Consider the following 19682-nt stretch of genomic DNA (forward strand, 5'->3'; position numbering starts at 1 on the left):
CTTGTCCTCAATCTTCTTAGGCGCTAATGGTTTGCCATTAGGTTTGATGGCCTCGATATTGTACTTTACGCCCTCCTTCAACTTTTTGTTCGGGCCTCGTTTCTTGTTGCCTGAAGATTTGCTCGATCCGGATGGCTGAAAGAAGAAAGATCGATTCGTTAATATATCTTCAAGTCATTTAAAACATGTGATGATCACCAGATGCCTGCTTATATAAATATATATATACCTCACCGGTCTTTGTTGTTTCAAGATCAACATTTTCTTCGTCATGTTCATAGTTCATGACTTCATCAATTCGGTCGTCGCGATCGAATATCATATCACCCTCCCCGGTGTTGTTTAGATATTTGGAGCCGTCATAATCTTCTTCATTCTGATCATCATCTGGCCCGCGAGGATTGCGTATGATATTGAACAGGGCCTCTTCTCCCTCTCTGCCGGTATTGTCCGCCATAGGTTTTGTTTAACTAATTCAAAAGAAATATATTCAAATTACAATGCATGGATGCAATCAATTAATAAGGAAAAACTGAATCAATCATAGTACATAATAAGCATCATCGAATATAATCTCGAATACGTCATCTCGAATACATTGTCTCGAATAATATATATAATCTCGAATAAATCATCTCGAATATTATATATCGAATAGATCACTAGCTAGCTAGCTAGCTAATAAAGATTGAATACTAGAGAGTAATCTACGCGGTGGACAACCAAAGTGAAGGAACCATCACTGGATCATAGCTCGGGTGATCTCCCCAAAGAACCTGCCAGGTATTGGAGAACCTGGCGTCCATAGCAGCCATGTAGCGATGGACGTGCTCGTCCTCCTCCCTGACAACGGCGACGTACCACCTCCGGCGGGGCCGGCTCCCTCCGCACCGAAAGTGGCCCACGCAAACGCCACCAAAGGAGATGACGGTCGACGACGGGACCCGGGGCCGGGTTCCTCACCAAGCGTCGCGCCCCTGAAGGTAGCACCTCCCAGTGCCAGCCCGGCGGAGCCCAGTCCCGGACATGGGTCCTCTGAAGTAGGACGTCGTTGCGAACGGGTCGACGGCGAGGATGCGGGCCGGGCATCATCGACAACAAATACTATATGTCACAAAAGTAAAGTAACATTTTTTAAATGATGGATTGTGATTTCATATATGAAAATTCTAAATTTTATAACTAAAACTAACATTTCTAATATTTCTATAACTAAAACTAACATTTCTAATATTTCCATAACTAAAATACATTTCTATATAACTAACATTTCTAATATAACTAACATTTCTATATAACTAACATTTCTAATATTTCTATATAACTAACATTTCTATATAACTAACATTTCTATAACTAAAACTAACATTTCTAATAATTCTATAACTAAGAAACAGAAAGATTGCTAACAATTCTATAACGATGTGTGTGTGTGTGTGTGTGTGGTTGGCAGCCGGGGCAGGAGCTCACCGGCGAGGCGCGACGACGGGGGGCGGCGACGGGGACGGGGACGGAGACGGAGACTGTGACGGGGACGGGGCGACGACAACGGGAACAGGGCGGCGACGACGGGGACGGGCCGGGCGGGGACGACGGGAGGACGGGGCACGGCGCGGCGACGGGGACGGGGACGGGGACGGCGATGACGACGGACGGCGACGGGGGAGGCGACGAGGGGCGGCGGCGACGGGGCAGAGGAGAAAGAAGCAGGGAGAGATGAGAAACTGACAATTTTTTTGAAGTGTTTTCTTATATAGAACCCACCTTTAGTACCGGTTGGAGCCACCAACCGGTACTAAAGGTCTGTTTTGGCCAGGCGAAGCGGCGGGAACCACACCCCCTTTAGTACCAGGTCGTGGCGCCAACTGGTACTAAAGGCCCCCCCTTTAGTACTGGTTGGAGCCATGACCCGGTACTAAAGGGTGTGCGCTGCCAGGCGAGGGGCGCAAAAGTTTAGTCCCACCTCGCTAGCCGAGGGGCACTTGCACCTGCTTATAAGCCCCGCCGTCGCTGCTGTCTCGAGCTCCTCTCTTAAGCAGGCCTTCTAGGCCTACCTCTGCTGTGATGCCCTGTTGGGCCTACTGGGCTAGCGGGCCTGCATCTTGGCCCAACTAGAATTTGGGTTTCTAGTCGTATGCAGGCCGCTGTGGCCCAGTAGGTGGGCTTTTTTTCTTATTTTTTTTTGCTTTATTTATTTTTGTTTTATTTATTTTTGAGTTGTTTTGCTGTATTTAGATTTTCTTTGTGAATATTTTTGCTTTAGGTACAAAAAATTACAAACTTTCTGTTAGTACCGGTAGTTTACAAATTTGAATAGTTTAAATTTTGAATTATTTGAAATTTGTGTGAATCACTAGTTTGTGAATAACTTAACTTTGAAAATAGATTTTTCAGTGATTCGTTTTTCTTATGTTTAATATAAGTGTGTTTTATCATTATATTCAATTTGGTAATGCTTAGGTTATTTAAAAAATGAAATGCCTTTGTAACGGATGAATTTTCGTCCGAAACCCTGATACTTGGAAATAGATTGTCCATTTTGTACACGAAGTGCATCCAGTTTTTGCGGTAACCCTCTCTACTTTTTTGCACATGCTATGTGGGTGAAATTATGATACCATTCCAACTTTCAACCTTTTCTGAGTTCATTTGAAATGCTTTTCAATTTCAGGGTCATTTAGCTGAAAAAATCAGTAAATGCATGAAAGAATTTGCTTGCACATAAAATTTCTTCGCGTTTCAAATGCCAAAATACATAACTAGCTACCTTAACTATTACAGAGATTCCCTCCTGAGTGTGAAACACAGAAGAAAGTGATGATAGTGAAGCCGATCACATCCCAGGTCTTTGGGTGTGAAACTTTTTCTTCGCGTGTGTCCCTTTGCGCCGTAGCCATGGAAAATCTTCATCATTTAACTGGATGCTCGGGTCAATATTCACTGTGAATGGAGCAATTTCATCAAACTTTTCATAATCTCCTGACATGTCTGTCTTGTTATCCACTCCCACGATGTTTCTCTTCCCAGAAAGAACTATGTGCCGCTTTGGCTCATCGTACGATGCATTCGCTTCCTTATCTTTTCTTTTTCTCTGCTTGGTAGACATGTCCTTCACATAGAAAACATGTGCCACACCATTGGCTAGGACGAATGGTTCATCTCCATACGCAAGATTGTTGAGATCCACTGTTGTCATTCCGTACTGCGGGTCTTCCGTTACCCCGCCTCGTGTCATATTGACCCATTTGCACCGAAACAAAGGGACCTTCAAACCATGTCGATAGTCAAGTTCCCATATGTCCTGTATATAACCATAATATGTTTCCTTTCCCGTCTTGGTTTCTGCATCAAAGCAGACACCACTGTTATGGTTGGTGCTCTTATTATCTTGGGCGACCGTGTAAAATGTATTACCATTTATCTCGTACCCTTTGAAAGTCATTATATTCGAAGATGGTAACTGGGACAGTAAGTACAGGTCATCTTCAATAGAGGTGTAATGCATGGTACGTGTCTACAACCAGCTGGCGAAACTCCTAGTTTGTTCACGTGTAATCCAGTGATCAGACCGCTCCGGGTGTTTGAAGCGTAGCAAATTCTTGTGTTCATCCATATACGGAGCCACCAAGGTGGAATTCTGTAGAACTGTGTAGTGTGCTTCAGTGAGAGAATGTCCGTCCATACATATTATTTGTTCCCCTCCTAGCGTGCCTTTTCCATCCAGTCTGCCCTTATGCCGCGATTCAGGAACACCAATCGGCTTAAGGTCAGGAATAAAGTCAATACAAAAATCAATGACCTCCTCATTTTCATGGCCGTTGGAGATGCTTCCTTCTGGCCTAGCACGGTTATGAACATATTTCTTTAAGACTCCCATGAACCTCTCAAAGGGGAACATATTGTGTAGAAATACAGGACCCAAAACGTTAATCTCTTCACATAGGTGAACTAGGACGTGCGTCATGATGTTGAAGAAGGATGGTGGGAACACCAACTCGAAACTGACAAGTCATTTCACCAAATCATTCTCTAACCTTGGTATGATTTCTGGATCGATTACCTTCTGAGAGATTGCATTGAGGAATGCACATAGCTTCACAATGGCTAATCGAACGTTTTTCGGTAGAAGCCCCCTCAATGCAACCAGAAGCAGTTGCGTCATAATCACGTGGCAGTCATGAGACTTTAGGTTCTGGAACTTTTTCTCTGTCATGTTTATTATTCCCTTTATATTCGACGAGAAGCCAGACGGTACCTTAATACTTAGCAGGCATTCAAAGAAGATTTCCTTCTCTTCTTTGGTAAGAGCGTAGCTTGCATGACCCTGATGTATGCCGTCTTTTCCGTGCATACGTTGCTGGTCCTCCCGTGCCTCAGGTGTATATTTTGTCTTCCCATACACGCCCAAGAAGCCAAGCAGGGTCACACAAAGATTCTTCGTCACGTGCATCACGTCGATTGCGGAGCGGACCTCTAGGTCTTTCCAATAGGGCAGGTCCCAAAATATAGATTTTTTCTTCCACATGGGTGCGCGTCCGTCAGCGTCATTCAGAACAGGTTGTCCACCAGGACCCTTTCCAAAGACCACCTTCAAATCCTTGACCATATCATGTACATCAGCACCAGTACGGTGGCGAGGCTTCGTCCGGTGATCCGCCTCACCTTTGAAATGCTTGCCTTTCTTTCTTATGGGATGCCTGCTCGGAAGAAATCAACGATGTCCTAGGTACACATTCTTCTTACAATTAGCCAAATATATACTGTCGGTATCGTCCAAACAGTGCGTGCATGCACGGTATCCCTTGTTTTTCTGTCCTGAAAGGTTACTGAGAGCAGGCCAATCATTGATGGTCACGAACAGCAACGCCTTTAGGTCAAATTCTTCCCCCATGTGCTCATCCCACGCACGTACACCTGTTCCATTCCACAGTTGTAAGAGTTCTTCAACTAATGGCCTTAGGTACACATCAATGTCGTTGCCGGGTTGCTTAGGGCCTTGGATGAGCACTGGCATCATAATGAACTTCCGCTTCATGCACAACCAAGGAGGAAGGTTATACAAACATAGAGTCACAGGCCAGGTGCTATGGTTGTTGCTCTGCTCCCCAAAAGGATTAATGCCATCTGCACTTAGACCAAACCATACGTTCCTTGCGTCATCTACAAACTCCTTCCTGTACTTTCTTTCAATTTTTCTCCACTGCGACCCATCAGCGGGTACTCTCAACTTTCCGTCTTTCTTACGGTCTTCTCTGTGCCATCGCATCACCTTGGCATGCTCTTTGTTTTGGAACAAACGTTTCAACCGTGGTATTATAGGAGCATACAGCATCACCTTGGCAGGAATCTTCTTCCTGGGGAGCTCGCCCTCGACATCGCCAGGGTCATCGCGGCTGATCTTATAGCGCAATGACCGCATACTGGGCAAGCGTTCAAATCCTCGTACTCACTGCGGTACAGGACGCAATCATTAGGGCATGCATGTATCTTTTGCACCTCTAACCCTAGAGGGCAGACAGCCTTCTTTGCTTCGTACGTACTCTCGGGCAATTCGTTGTCCTTTGGAAGCATATTCTTTATCATTACCAGCAACTTTCCAAATCCCATGTCAAATACACCATTCTCTGCCATCCATTGTAGAAATTCTAGTGTGGTACCCAGCTTTTTCTTGTCACCTACGCAATTCGGGTACAACAATTTTTGTGATCCTCTAACATGCGCTGCAACTTCTTCTTCTCCAAATCACTTGCGCAGTTTCTCTTTGCATCAGCAATGGCCCGACCTAGATCATCAACGGGCTCATCCGATGCCTCTTCTTCAGCTTCTTCCCGCATTGTCGGCTCAGCTTCTTCCTGCATTACCGGCTCAGCTTCTTTCCTCATTGTTGTATCATCGTATTCAGGGAACCCATGGCCAGGATAGCTGTCGTCGTCCTCTTCTTCTTCATTGTCTTCCATCATAACCCCTCTTTCTCCATGCTTGGTCCAAACATTATAGTGGGGCATGAAACCAGACTCAAATAGGTGGACGTGAATGGTTCTTGACATAGAGTTATTGTGACCATTCTTACAGCCAGCACATGGACAAGGCATAAAACCATCCGCCCACTTGTTTGCCTCAGCCGCAAGCAGAAAAGTACGCATGCCATTAATGAACTCGGGAGAGCATCGGTCATCGTACATCCATTGCCGGCTCATCTTCAATACACAGCACTGAAAACACCAAATTAATACAATACATACAGTTCATACATAAAGATCATACAGCACTTAAATGCAACAAACAAATAACTCTCTAGCTAAAGAATTTAAATGCAACAACAAATGCGATCAAGATCGCAACTAAGGTAATAATTGATCCAACAGCATAATGATACCAAGCCTCACTATGAATGGCATATTTTCTAATCTTTCTAATCTTCAAGCGCATTTTCTCCATCTTAATCTTGTGATCATCGACGACATCGGCAACATGCAACTCCAATTCCATCTTCTCCCCCTCAATTCTTTTCAATTTTTCCTTCAAATCCTCGTTTTCTCTTTCAACTAAATTTAACCTCTCGACAGTAGGGTCGGTTGGAATTTCCGGTTCAACTACCTCCTACATACAAATATCTATGTCAACTTGATGGGCATAATTTGTCATAAACACAAAATGCAATGAATAGTTTTAAAAGAGAATATACCACATCCGAATCATAACCCAGAGGAGGGCCGACGGGGACGGATATCAAAACCATGGCACTATGTATAACAAACAACGTATGGGTAAGATAATTATACGAGTAACTACATATCCAAATCACACAAACATCAATTTTTTATATAAAACATCATGAACAAGAGGCTCACCACAAGGTGGTGCCGGCGACGGGACGTTGCGAGCGATCGACGGTGCTTACGACAGAGATTTATAAGGTACTAAGTAAACCACACCTACATATGCAAACTAAGTGTTATTTTTGACCTCAAATTGCATATAAATCAAATACTAGCACATATATATAATTCCTCCCAAATTACTAAACTCAAAAATCAATCACTATATAAAGCATTGCACGAGCTAATCTAGCAATGAGAGATGAAAGGACAAAGTTGCTAACCTTTGTGAACATTTGAATGGATGGGGGCCTTCAAATCTTGACAAATTTTGGGCAAAATGTGTGATGAGCTTGAGAGGAAGAGGGAAAAGAACAGAGAGGAGAGGGGAAAGGGGAAGAACAGAGCGAGCTCGGGTGGACGAAGGGTATATGTAGGACGACCTTTAGTACCGGCTCATGATACGACCCGGTACTAAAGGTGCTGGAGGGGCCCCGGACTGACAACATCCTGCCACCACTCCCTTTAGTACCGGTTCATGGCACGAACCGGTGCTAAAGGTTCGCCATGAACCGGTACTAATGAGAGCGGCTGGCTAGCCGTTGGAACCGGCACTAATGCACACATTAGTGCCGGCTCAAATTCAAACTGGCACTAATGTGCTTCACATTTGACCCGTTTTCTACTAGTGTCAAAACAAATAGAGCACAATACTTAAACATCTAGAACTTTAATTTTTTGGTCCTGGTGTTCTTGGCTGGGTTTGGAGCTTCCCTTGCCTTGCTTCTAGTGTTCTTAGCTGGGTTAGGGGCAGTGGGTGGAGCTTCAAATGCTACTGGTGCTTTCTTTGAAGGAGAAATAACCTTGTTGTCAACACTGCTTCCAGTAGCTGAGCAGAATGTATTTGCTAGTTGCACCCCTCCACCTCTCTTCTCTTTCACACAATTCGAAGAAACTCCTCTATCTGCTGCTCTTTTGTAGTTTTTCCTAGGGCTAAAACAATTGCAAACATGTCACAATTTGTAAGGTATCCATTTTGTAAGGTATCCATTCAGATAAGATTTATGGATTTGGGAATTGGACATACCTTACTACACTTGCTTGTGTATATGCTTCATGTGATGGTTCCTTTGGTGGTGGCATTTGCTGTTGGACAACATCAGGATGATCGTCTTCTGCTTCTGCTGGCTCATCTTACACTTCTGGTTCTGCTAGCTCATTAACTGTAGGATGATCGTCTGCATTTTCAGCACCCCAATGTTCTTCCTCTCCAAATGCTGGAACTACAGATTGTGTGCAGCCCTTGGCTTGGTGTCCATATCTTCCACACCTCTTGCACTTCTTCTTCCTAGGCCCAAGGCCCTTTCCTTCACTGTTAGCTCTAATCCTTTGCTTTCTGGGCCTGCCTGGTGCTTGCTTCTGAACAGGAGCACATAATTTGAAACCAGGATCTACAGTGTCCCACTGTTGCTTGCCTTCCAAAGCAGGTAGGTTTTCAGCATATGTAGCTTTGAACATCTCAACAGAGTAGTACTTATGGACATACTTGTCAATAGCACTAGCATCACCTCTTAGAGCAGTGATAAAGAAAAGAGCATGGATGCATGGCTTACCAATGACCTGCCACTGTCTACAACTGCAAGTCCATTTTTCCAGGTCTGCTGGGTACCTCCATTCTCTCTTCTCTCTATCTGTTGCAGTTACCTCAGCTTCTGTTGGGCTTCTCCTAACAATAGTCATCTCCAAACCTTTAGTTTTCTCCATTAATGTCTTCATTACTGCTGGTAAGATGTAGTGGCCAATGAAATGGTCAATGCAAATTCTTTTTCTTAAGTCAAACTTCTCCATAATGTATTGCCTAATCTTGTCCAGCGGGTCCACTAGGTGTAGGCCCTTGTATTTCTTGATTCCGGAGTTGAATGATTCAGCAAGGTTGTTGTTAACATAGTCAACTTTGCTAAACTCAGTGAAACTTGCTCTAGCCTAGATTTTTGTGTGGTGCTGCTCAAGATATTCCTTTACTTTTGGTCTGCTCTTCAGCTGGTTCAGATGAAAGTTGTGCTTCTTAATGTTGTAAGTTAGTGAGCAAGGCCATAGATTGTCATCATAAAATTTTCCTTTGAATTTCTTGCTAAAATTTTGGGCAAGATGCCTCATACACTCTTTGTGCTCCACTCCTGGGTAAACATCATCAACAGCACTCTCCAGTCCTTTGCAAGCATCAGTATGTATGACCAAACCTTCAGGGTGTCCTATTGCTTCCTTCAGGTTTTTGAAAAACCAAGTCCGGCTCTCAGTTGACTCCACCTCAAGAACACCATATGCAATAGGAAATAACCAGTTATGAGCATCTAGAGCACATGCTGCTACAAGTTGGCCCCTAAACCTACCATGCAATGCAGTTGCATCTACAGCCAAGTATGGCCTGCACCCATCCAAGAACCCTTTCTGACAAGCTTTGAAGCATACAAAAACCCTTCTAAAACACTCCTTGTAGAATTTCTTTCCTTTTAACTTGTACTCCACTATGTGCTTGTCTATGTCAACAACACTTCCTGCTGATGCCCTCTCTACTTCAGCTTTGAATGCATAAAGTAACTGGAAACTATCACTGTACTTACCATAGATCTTGGCAAGTGCCATCTCCTTACCATAGTAACATCTGTTATATGGCACCTCAAGACCATACTTCTCTAACAACCTACCCTGAATTTCCTTTGTTCCAATCCCTGGATTTTTTCTGATCCAAGCCATAGAAGCATCTGCAATCCACCTTCTTTTTGCAGCTCTCAATCTCTAAGATCTATTCACACTAGGACATGTGTGAGGGTGGGGATTCACTTTGATATGAAAATAAAACAAATAGTCAGTCAGGATAATATTAGTAAAACAAATATGCACATTTTATTAAAAACACATTACTAAAACGGTACCTGAAACAGAGTGCTCCTCCTCGTCAGAGATGCATGCAGCCTCCACTTACACCTCTCATAGGCACATTTCACAGTAAACCTAGTTGGGTCACTCTTAAGTGTAAATACTCAGTTTCAGACTTGATTGAGAATGTTCCAACAGCATTCTTGCAATCAACTGCATTAGGAAAGACCACACCTTCCTCAATGGATGGATTATCTCTATCATACATCATTACAGGTCTATCTGCATCTGCATCCTCAAAAGCTCCCATGTCATTATCCTATTGCCTCTCATCATCATCAGTATCTGAAAATTCTGCAGGAATGTACTCTTCATGTGTTGTATGCTCATCATTGTTGTGCTGGACATAACCTGGGTAAAGTTTCTCATCCTCCTCATCAGATAAAATAGGTGCATCAGGCAGTGCCTCTTCCACAACTGGATCAGGCTGATCCTCTGGTCTATTAGTGCCACATTCAGCAGTAGTTGGAGTGGTACTTGCACTTGCTGCACTAGTTCTAGGAGCACTAGGAGTACTAGCAGCAGCTGTCCTGGATCCACATGGCCTACCCCTTCTTCTACCCCCTATCCCTCCAGCAGTTTTTTCACACCTTTGTCCTCTCTTTCTCTGAATTACTGTTATTTCCAGATTGCATGGCCTTGTCTCTGCATTACTTGCAAACATCACACCTAACTCATCACACTATAAAGGGTTCCAACACTCCTTTAAACTATCCCAATATCTAATTTCAACAGCATCAAACAATCCCCATGGATACTTGGCACAAATAGCAGCCCTAAAGTCATTAAATGACCTACTACTGCTATCCACAACTAATGGAAATGTGAATCCGCTCTCCTTTCCTTCCGTACCAGCAGAAAATATAACTGTCGTCTCCATTCTAACAGACAGAAAGAATGCAACCTCTGGATCCATCCTACAGTAATGAGCATACCATCTCCCATGAGCAATTGAACCAAAGCTAGCCTAAAACTTATCTGAATCCACTAAGCATGAGTAGATCTGAGACTGAAACTTACCCCACTGGGATCTGACATGCAGATGTGGTGCCCTCGCTGCCCTGACTGCCACCACAGCCGCCTTCAACGCCCTCCCGTGCCGATGCGGTGCTCTTGCCACCGTCGACGACGCCACCGCCGCCATTTCCACCATCCAGTGGTGATGGGGACATCGTCTGGCCGTGCGCGCAGCCACAGCCCTTACGTTGCGATGTGCCGCCCTCCTGTGTCGATGCGGTGCCCTTCTTGCGGCGGCCGCGGCCGCCACCTAGGGTTTCTCCGTCCTCCCCCATCGTCTGGCCTGGAAACGGATGTGGTGCGAGGATTGGTTTGTGGATCTAGTGGTGAGCCACCAATGGCGACTAGGGTTTCTGACGGGGGGAAGAGAGTGAGAATGGGGAACGATAGAGTGAGAGTGGGAATGAGTTGGTTTGGTCGACCGACGGGCAAGCCGTGTCCAAAAACTAGCGGCGGTAGTGGTCAAACAGCGCTGACTGGACGGAACCGTGACGGAAGGGCAAAAGCATAAGAAAACCAAACTAGTTCGGGCAAGAACGATGGTTTTCAGAAACTAGGGGCAAACCTGCCGAGGGGGGGCACAACTAAGGGCACCAAATTAATTATCCCTTTATATTTACAGGCAACTAGCTTTGCTTATTCAAGAAGATGCAGCATCTTAGGCATATATTTATCCACAAAGAAATGAAAGAAAGTGGCCATAAAATTGTCTGAAAGAAGGAGCAAGAACTGAAAGGCCAAGGGGATGTTGCTCTAGGGTACAAAAAATATTAGTTTAGCTATAACTATTGTGTCCTTTAATTACTTCGCCTCAAATTTGCAGGCACACTATTGTTGATTTGGAAGTCTTATTGGACCACCTTTGGTCTGTAATGATTTTTTCCACTGCCGTTGATTAATGCCTAACTAATATATAAGTTGTACATGCATCCATGCTAGCAATAACAACTAAAAACTAATGGAAAGAGTGGCTGCCAAATTTTTTTTATTTTTTTTAGAAAAGGAGGATGACCCCCGGCCTCTACATCTGGGCGATGCATATGGCCACTTTATTAATTATTGTCACAAGACCTAACAAAGTAATACAACAGTAAGTGTAAAGCCGCCGTCTAAGCAACTCTATCCAGTTGATGAAGGGGCGCAAATAGCTTGGGTCTAATACCAAACAGACATCGCAGCCAAACCTAACATCTAAGACCTGAGGTCCCATCCAGGACGCCTGCCGGGTATGGGTCTCACCAGTTCGGCGTGCACTCAGAGGCCGCCGCCGCCAACTGCCACCGCTCCATCTTCAGAACTGTACTGATGCATCAACCTTGCTCGGTCCAGCTATCGTCGACGCCACCACGGTGCCCAACGGCACCTCCTCCCTGCGCGCAAACAACTGAGCACGTCGCGGTCGCCACTGATACACCTCAGCACCATCCTGCAAAGTACCACCAGCCGACACAGCTTGAAGTCTTCGGAAGATCTGTCGTGCGTAGCACCTTCCGACCAGGCATGACAAAGCGTAGCACCTGTCGGTCAGGCATGACTTGACATCTCCACCGAAGCTCCGTGCAAGATGAAGCTGTTCCACCTGCAGCCTCTCTGAACGGGGTGGGAGCACCCCAGGAAGACACGGCGAAGAGTTGAGCACCACAATCACCACGAGAGCCGGACTCAGCCGACCGCCATGGCGAAGCGACACCACTAAAGAGAACCGCCGCCATCAGGAACGCCAAGAACGCGCTGCAGCTGTCCCACCTCCCCGCGGACCCAAAGCGGCGCCTTCAAGAAGGTGACGGAGCCGGGCACCGCCGCCGCCCAACCAAAGTTGTGGGTTTTCACCCGGGTGCAGGGGGAGCACGAGGAAGAGGGAGATGGATCTCGAAGCCGCCTTCAAGAAGGAAACAACGCCTGGAGCGCCGCCGGTGTCGTGGCCGCCGCAGCCAGCCAAGAAATTACTCCGATCCAGAGCTCCCAACCCCACATCCGCGCAGTCCGCCACCGGATCCGGCCGGACTGACGAGGAGGAAGCAGCAGCACGGGGGCGCCGAGCTTAAGATCTGGCGAAGGAGATCAGCAGGGGATCCCCCCCCCATGCGGCGCCCGCGTCCACCGCCAACTCGCCGCCCACGCGGCCAAATAGACGCGGCCCTCAACTCCGGCGAGCGCCGCCCGCCGCCAGGACGACGCCGCCCTCACCAGCAGAGGCCGCCGCCTCAAACCCTAGGCCCAAGCCCAAGCGGCGTCGCGGCCGAGGGCCTCGCCGCCACCCTCATCGGCGACCGCACGGGGGACCCGGCGCCCGTCTCCTGTGGCGGCGAGGACAGGAAACAAGAAGGGAAGGAGGCGGAGGGGGGGGGGGGTTGGTCGCCCCCGAGTCGCCCTCGAGAGGGCGACGCGAGGAAACGAGGGGCATATATGACAGTCATGAAAGCTCCAATTTGGCACCACAAAAGTTCTCTGGTTCAAAGTTTGATCTTCTCAGTGTTCTGCTTGTGTGCAGAGCGCTCCAGGTCGTGCAGCCTTTTGGCGTGGTAGCCAAGTTCATCATGCTCTGTGCCAAGAATCAGGAGCCCTCTCGATTTCATGCATTTGATCAAGTTCCAGTTGTGTGGTGGATGTGCGTTCGCGGTTTTTGTGATTGTAACATGGGGTTTGTGCTGCTGTTACTGCATGCCCTTGTCCAGATGGATGACTTGGCTTCTTCATTGAGCGTGATCCAATACTACACTATGATTCAATATAGCGTGAGGTAATCTTGTTCTTACCTGATGTGGGTACATCTAAGTGAAATTTTCCTTTTGGTGCTTCTGTGTCAGCCGATCTTCTGTCTGTAGAGTTGTTTTTTACATTATGTTTTTATGTGTTGTGATTGACCACAATGGCAGAGTTATATCATTTGTGATTTGGATTTGCGAGAGGCTAAAGTTGCATTGTATTACTTAATGTTATTATGCCTCGGTCAATTAAGAAAATCCAGTATCACTGTTAGTGATAATGATTTTCATGCCATTATTCGATCACCATGCTCCTGCCATATCAGGGGAAGAAATGTACACTTGCACTATTCATCTCACCAAGAACTAACTACTGATCCGAGCTCTCATGGACAGCATCCTGGTCAAGTACACCTTTATCCCAACTACAGTTTGGGTTCTATGCTCTATTATTGCCTTTTTATAGGAAGTCAGCATTTTTCTGCATTTTTGTATTCTACAGTATAGGAGCACACGGGGAAGTGCATGGTTCTTGACAATGAGGCCCTTTATAACATCTGTTTCAGGACACTCTCAAGCTGACCACTCCTAGTTGTAAGCGAAATCTTTACCTTCTTATGTTCTTCTGATGAATATGAGCATGATGTCAAATGGATCTTTGTAATTCTGAATATTTGTAAGTGCATGTTATAATATGCTTAATAACACACAAATATTAATGCATACTTTCTATTCACAACCCGGAAATTGGAACATAATGTAGTTCTTGCCTTCCTTTCTGTATAATGTCTGTCCAAACTATTCCTGTATGGCAGCTTTGGTTTTCTTAGACATGGTCTGAAACTCTAAATGGATTCTATTGGTGACATGGCTGACAGTAGCATCATCTAGCATTGAGCGACGACCAAATTAAAATTTAATTTGCACTTTCCCACTAACATGTAGGAAGATTTCAGTTAATATGGTTGACCACAGATGGAGTGCAGTCTAGAAGTTAGAATGATGGTACGCTCTATCCTGCTATCCAGGGTACACAAGAATAGTGGGATTTGTACTACTAGAAATATTACATATGCTTTTATCTTTAGCAGCCTTCCACCCAGTCATTCTTTGCAGGGGACCTTTGGTTATGAGTTCTAATAATTGAAATTTGCATGTAGTCATCAAGCCTTACTCAGACACATGTTTTGTCTATGTTTTGTATTTTACACCCTCCGTTCCTAAATATAAGTCCTTTTAGAGATTTCAATACGGACTACTTACGAAGCAAAATGAGTGAATCTACATTCTAAAATATGTCTATATACATTTATATGTAGTCCCTATTGAGAACTCTAAACAGATTTATATTTAGAAACAGAGGGAGTATATCCAAATGAAACATATATTGGTGATCATCAGGCACAATGTTCTGCAAATGGAGCTCCCTAGAGATAGTTGTATAGTACTATCTGTTAATTTTGAACTACATGCCGTATCTGTAATGAGTGGTCTAAGCTATAAAACTGCTACTCCTGTTCATGTGCGCCTATCATTATCCATGATGCTTGTCTTTGCTTCTAAGCCTAATAGATTTTATGCATGTGCATTGTTCGTAATGTATTTCTGCTATTGTATCTTATTTTTCCAACACCAAGATGCTCATGTCAGTGCTTCTAAGCCTCATATATTTTATGCATGTACATTGCCCATAAAGGATTTTTGTTGTTGTATCATCTTGGGCTGCCTATCTCCTCACTAATCTAAGCCTACTGTCATACAGACATGTTAACAAATATAATAGCTAGATTGATGCACACAATCCCGCCTCAAAAGGCGCAACCAGGTGGCGCCCCAACCACTAGTCGGTATAAGAAAACCGACCAGCTATGTCGAGGTGGGCCAACTCCAATGCGTCATTTGGTCCGGGCGTGTCCGTTTAAGGCGAAACGGACACAAATCGTGACCCAACGTGCGGGAGCAAATGGACGCTAGTCCGTTTTTTATCCGCCATCGATCTATTTTCGGCCCAAATTTGGGCCCCATTTGCATTGAAACGGACAGGGTGCGGATGGGCGGGACACACGTCCTTGTTGTTCTCTGGCTCGTCTGTCAGTGGAATAGTCCCCTTTTCCCCTTCCCCTACGCGGCTTGCCCCAGCGCCTGCCCCCCGCCATAACCGTTGTCGCCCATTTTCCGACTGCTTCTTTGTTGTCCAGCCCGGCCACCCAAACCCCCGACGCATCCACAATCCCACCGCCCCTCCTGCTTTCGGAGAAGTTCTTGCCGGCGTTTGTGGGGTTTTGTCGCCGCATCAAGTACCAGGGAAACTATGTCAGCCGGCGACGAACATCGGCCACAACACCGTCCACCTGGCACTGCAAGGTTGTCTGTCGCCAGCCGTCAATGTTCCTACAAGTCTGCTACCTGTGAAAATAGGCCGGGGTCTTCACCGACCGCGTCTCCACCACGTCCACAAGGTGTTCGACAATTTGCCTGCAAGGTACGATGGATAGTGGGGACGAATAGTTTTTTCAACAGCTACATTTGTTCATCGGATGACAAAGAGCTCTATGCCGATTACTTTGAGGATTCCCCGCTCTTCAAACCCCATCTTTTCCAGCGCTGCTTCCGGATAGCGAAACATGTGCTCAATCGTATTTGGGAGGGAGTGGTAGCATATGGACCCATACTTTGAGTGCAAGGAGGATGCCCTTGGCAAAATTGGCTTCTTCGCTTACCAGAGATGCATTGTAGCTATTTGTATGCTTGCATAAAGATCTTGTGGATGAGTACGTTTGTATGAGGTCTCAAATCAATGTACAGTTTTTGCAAGGCCATGGTAGCAGTGTTTGGCCCTGAGTATTTGAGGGAGCGAAATGCCGCAAATATAACCCCATTTTTGGCGATCAATGCAGATAGAGGCTTTTCGGGAATACTTGGCAGCATAAATTGTATGCACTGAAAGTGAAAGAACTATCCATTTGTTGGCAGGGGTAGTACAAGGGCATGTGAAAGGTTGCGTTGTCATACTAGAAGCGGTGGCTTCACAAGATCATTGGATATGATGCTCTTTCTTCGGCATGGCTGATTCTAACAATGATATCAACGTGCTTCAGTGTTCTTTAGTGTTCGCAAGGCTTGTGGAAGGCCACTGCCGAGAGGTCAACTTTGATATCAATTGCCATGATTACAACAAGGGATACTACCTAGCTGACAATATTTATTCTCAGTGGTCAACTCTTGTGAAGACAATATCCAACCTGGATGGAGAGAAACAACAGAGACTTGTCCAAAGCACAAGAGAGTGCTCGGAGGAACATGGAACGTGCTTTTGGTGTGCTTCATTCTCGATGGAGTATCGTTCGACACCCTAAACTGATATGGAGCACCGAGAATCTTTGGTAGGTGATGACTGCTTATATGATCATGCACAACAAGATCATGAAGGATGAACTTGATAACAACATATGCGACCAAGGGTTCGAATATCAGGGTGAAAATATATTGCCTGAGCACTAAGAATCGGCAATGTTTGAAGACGCTACCCAGTTCCATCATGAGACGCATGATTGACATACTCATATGCAAATCCAAAATGACTTGGTTGAGCACATGTGGAATGACATTGGCAACTAGTGGATGTACCGGTTCATTTTCTTTCCATGTATTCAAGACAATTTCGAATGGGTTGTAAATTTTATGTTTTTTATTCGGTTGCGAAACTATTTGCAATGTTTAGTTTATTTGGTAGTAAAACTATTTGCGATGTTTAGTTTAAAGATTGTCTGCATTTGACCTCTGATTGGCCATGACGGACCATATATGTTGGCTGTGTTGGGCGCACTGCCAACGCATCCAGAAAAACAGCCGGACACCACCCCTTTTCTCGATATAAACAGATAAAATACGAACAAAACGAACGTTTGTTTGGAGTTGTGCGTTGGAGTTGGCATGAGCTTCCATGCTGCAAATGCTCGGGAGAGAATTCCTTATTTAACACTATCTTAAATTTTTCTTGCCCTATTTGACACTGAAAAACTTTTTCTTCCTTATATAACAGAAAGTTTAAATTTTGTTCCTTTTGTGACACTTTCATCAATTTTGACTACTAATGGTGTTAAATGGCACCTGAAAAGATGACTTTACCCCTGATGCAATTTGTGACAAAAATTATTCAAACGACCAAAGAAGGCGTTATTTACATGGTTGAAGAAGCTGGCAGACATTTCGAATAAACGCTGGCCAACCAAGGTTAGTGGTCGAGTAAACAAAACAAAGTTGCCAACATAATTTAAGCTGGATGTTAGTTATCGCGTGTGCAGTCAGGCCATCACTGCAGTGCATTTCTTCTTGTTAATTAGCCGTTCAAAAACAAGTCAACCAACCTACATACTGGTGTCTTGCAAAGATGCAGAGACGCCTGCACGCACCAAGCAACATCAGTCCATAAGGGCAGGAGATGATCGACCTCAAAAGGTATGCTCTACACGTAGAAAAAAAGGGTTTCTATATTACCTCAGCATCTGAACGTATATTGTTTCTCCATGGACCTGAAATACCTGACAGTGTCATGGTGCACTGAAACTTCATTGTTCATGTAACCACCAAAAATATTGTTGCCTTTTTATTCCTGTGAATAATGCACTAGGGGTAAAATCGTCTTTTCACATGTCAATTAACAACGTCAGTACTCAAAACGGATGAAAGTGTCAAAAAGGGAACAAAATTTAGATTTGGTGTTATATAAGGAAAGAAAAGTTTTTCAGTGTTAAATAAGAAAACAACATTTAAAATAGTGTTAAGTAAGAAATTCTTTCAATGCTCGGGGTTTGTCCGCGCAGGCGACTCGGGCCATCTTGACCACGCCCAAGAGCATGTCTCACTACGCTCCGCCTCCACGACCACGTTTCTGATGCCGACGCCGCCGCAAGCTGGGCCCACCTGGCAGTGGCTGTAACCGTCGGGCCGGCGAGCCAGCGGACCGGCCCGGGCCGAAGGGCATGTAGATTAGCTTAGACAGCCATCGTCTGTAGCATGTGTCCATGTCACCTAAAGACTGTAATGTAGGCACCTTTTTTTAGATGTCTATACAAGAAACCGTAAAAATGCATGAAGTACGGCATGTATGATCTACCACCGTTCTTCTTGTTTGCTGCAGTGAGCATAATGAACTCGACCCTGTCATCCTCGTAGTTACCGTCACCGGCCGCCGCCCCATGTCGCTGCACCTGCAGCGGGAGAAGAAGAAGAAGCGCGAGCTCCATCTCCGGCCGTCGCCACCCCCACCGTCTCCACCCTCGGGCCGGTCATCACCTCTCTCCCCGCCCCAAACAATAACCACTGCCCCTGCCCTCTTCCGGGCACCACACGTCCTGCCTTTCTTCAGTGAGGATGACGATGCAGGGGATGGTCTCGTCCAGATCCGTCCAGCGATCGAGAAGAAAAAAAATCACCGGATTGGGTTCCTGGAGAACGGGATCTATGGCGCTTTGGGGGAGAAACTGAAAACTACAAACACCTGAGCGTCTGCCGAAATTGCAGACGCCCTTCTTCTCTCTCCTCCTTCTTTTTCCTCCACGTAGACCGTCTGTCGATTGCTTAGTTTCATTTTGTTTCGCGTATAAAATTTGGTCAAAGTCAAACTACACAAAGTTTCTTTTGCTCCGCGTATAAAATTTGACAAATTTACATTAAAAATATGAACATCTATAATACTAAAACTATATAGTATGAAAATACAGTTTATCGTGCATTTGACAATATTAAATTCATATTATGAATGATGATGTTTTTCAATATAAAGTTAGCCAAACTTTATAAAGATTAATTTTGATCAAATTTTATATGTAGACTAAAAAGAAACGGAGGGAGTATCGACTATTGGGAAGTAACAGTCCGGAGGATGGCAATTTGGGAAGAGCAGCGGTCGACTCCACTACCCAATTCGAGTGCCACTGCTTGCTTCTTATTCTAATTCGATGGGTCCCACATGGAGGAGAGTGCATGTACCACCAACTCAAATCTGTATAAGTAGGAAAGAAGATGCATGGGTATAGATTTAAGTTGCAAATCCAAAATTAGTTCCTGCTACATCCTGTCACAAAGGCGAGTTGCTACAGGGAGCTGCTTTCAGAGAAATAATGTAGAGTATGCACGCGCATATTTTGCTATGTAGAGTATGCAGCAGAAATCCACTACTTCGATTTTACTTTTTCCTCATTTA

The sequence above is a fragment of the Triticum dicoccoides genome, chromosome 3A (genome assembly GCF_002162155.2).
Source record: "Triticum dicoccoides isolate Atlit2015 ecotype Zavitan chromosome 3A, WEW_v2.0, whole genome shotgun sequence".
Lineage (NCBI taxonomy): Eukaryota > Viridiplantae > Streptophyta > Magnoliopsida > Poales > Poaceae > Triticum > Triticum dicoccoides.